Below are 2,800 nucleotides of genomic sequence, written 5' to 3'. Positions count from 1 at the left end.
TATGGGGTTCTATATAGAACTATAGGGTTCTTGACTCAATTTTAAAGTCCCCCTTATGCCAAAAGGTTCTACATATAGAGAAATGTTTTAAATTATTGCATAATGCTTTCATGTTTAATAGGTTATTTCTTTTTTTTTTTCTTTTTTTTTTTTTTTTGTGATAAAGTATGTTTATAAGTTGTTTAATTCTTAAAATGCAATTAAAATGAAAGCAAAAATAATTAATTGAAACTACAAACCCCATTCCAAAAAAGTTGGGACACTGTACAAATTGTGAATAAAAACAGAATGCAATAATGTGGAAGTTTCAAATTTCAATATTTTATTCAGAATGCAACATAGATGACATATCAAATGTTTAAACTGAGAAAATGTATCATTTTAATGGAAAAAAATGATTTTAAATTTCATGGCATCACCATTTCTGGAAGTATCCTTGAGCCCATGTTGTGATTTCCATTACAGTAGCATTCCTGTATGTGATGCAGTGCCGTCTAAGGGCCCAAAGATCACGGGCATCCAGTATGGTTTTCCGGCCCTTACGCACAGAGATTGTTCCAGATTCTCTGAATCTTTGGATGTTATTATGAACTGTAGATGATGATAAATTCAAACTCTTTGCAGTTTTTCTCTGAGAAACTCGCAGCATTGGGGGAATTGGTGATCCTTTCTATACCCAATCATGTTGCCAATTGACCTAATAAGTTGCAAATTGGTCCTCCAGCTGTTCCTTATATGTACATTTAACTTTTCCGGCCTCTTATTGCTACCTGTCCCAACTTTTTTGGAATGTGTAGCTCTCATGAAATCCAAAATGAGCCAATATTTGGCATGACATTTCAAAATGTCTCACTTTCAACATTTGATATGTTATCTATATTCTATGAATAAAATATAAAGTTTATGAGATTTGTAAATTATTGCATTCCTTTTTTATTCACAATTTGTACAGTGACCCAACTGTTTTGGAATCGGGTTTGTAAATCCATAAAATGATCTTATGATTGGAACCCCTAAAGGTTCTATATAAGAAGTGCCTGACAGAACCTTTTAAGGTTCTTTATAGAACCTTTTCTTCTAGGCCCTGTTTCCCCTTGGTATTAAGAAGCCTTTCTGTCGATTGGATCATAAATGGATGACGCTCAATACAGGTGTAAACTGGGTCTAAAACGTTTTGAGCATTGTTCACTTTCGACCAGTACCAGAGGAGCTCGAAAACGCATTTGACTGGATTGCGTTAGGATATGTATGAACAGCTACAAAAGACAAACATTCCCGTAAACATTATGGGAAGTGCACTAGCCAGACGGGATTTAAACTTTGTCAGCTGAAGTTCGGTTTGAAGATGAAAAATGTACCAAGCACAATGTTCTCTCACCATTCCTGATTTCTAACACTCACTCACAGAGTTCGGCTGGTCTTGCAGCTGTCAAAGCAGAAACGAAATCTGATGCTCTCAGTATGTTTCTGTCACATTCATATGTAAATTGCACAAGCTTATTTTGTCCATTAGACAACAAAAGATCTGAAAGATCTGAAAAAGCCCATATGTTTACCCGCCCATAGAAATCGGGACAGAAGTGGTTGAAAGTGAACAAAAGAGACACCAGGGTAGCGTTTCCCAAAAGCATTGTATGCCTAAGTTGATCGTTGCTCCATTGGTGGCAATGGAGCTACGATCAACTTAGGCTTATGAAGCTTTTGGTAAACGCAACCCAGCTGTAAACAGGAATGTGTCTCCCTCGTGATCCGATCAACCAAAACACATCTTAATACCAGGTGGGAAAAGGGCCAAACAGAAAATAAAATGCAAATAAAACACACAGAAAGCACACTTTCTCTCAGACATATCTAAAAACAACCTTGACATTTCAAGCAGTACTGTCAGTTATTTTAGTGGAGCACCTGTAATAACTGACCTTCTGTGCTTCACATGATCTGTTATTGTATGTTGATCTCAGTCTTACTGAAGAAGTTCAGCACAGTTTTGTGCGTGTATCTGAATGCACTTCTGCAGGTCTTTCAGGCTCTGTTTTCTCAGTTGTTTGTGGTGCTGCTGACACAAGCAGAAGCAGGTAATGCTGCTCTGGCCTGTCTGTTTTACATTAGCTTTCATGGTTACTTGACTGTTCTACATTTAAGAGGATTTTTTATGTGAAATTGACCCCAGGAAACCTTTTTCATCTGGCAGAATGCATTTTTCTCTCCTTAATTTGAAATGCTTGATCTTCCTGTGCGTGTTAGGCGGCATCAAGAGAGGCCCTGTATTTATGGGGGAAACGTGCATGTTTCCCATATTTTAAATCACACCTTTGAAATCCTGTCATAAGGCCTGCTCACTTAACCCATAACTCTTTCCAACTCAGAGAGCTGATTTATGTTTTTTACAGAATTGAGTACCAGGACCAGGCACTTTCAATAAGCAAGCTGGGGCACAAAAACCCAGGTTATGTACATGACTCATTATATATATGGGTCATTGTAATTTGAGGCCAAAAATGGTTTAACCTGTTAATTTGAAAAGGTTACTGCTGAACATCTCTGGCCTAACTACCACCATAGCCAGACTCGTCCACCCCAGCATTCAGATTTCATATATATTTCAATGGCCGAACCTTAGAGCCCCGCATTATTTCAATGCCTTCACAAGAACTTTACAATTCATACTGTAGGTAACCTAATGGTTCTTTCACTCATTTTCAGTTTGCCTTGTAATCATATTTTAAAAAATCAACTAAAATACATTTATTCCTCAAAAGGCACACAGTTTGAGGAATCATTTATGTCTGTATAAAAAAAG

Source organism: Chanodichthys erythropterus, chromosome 2 (assembly GCF_024489055.1).
Source record: "Chanodichthys erythropterus isolate Z2021 chromosome 2, ASM2448905v1, whole genome shotgun sequence".
Classification (NCBI taxonomy): domain Eukaryota; kingdom Metazoa; phylum Chordata; class Actinopteri; order Cypriniformes; family Xenocyprididae; genus Chanodichthys; species Chanodichthys erythropterus.
The sequence above is the reverse complement of the archived record's forward strand: the minus strand, read 5'-3'. Positions refer to the sequence as shown.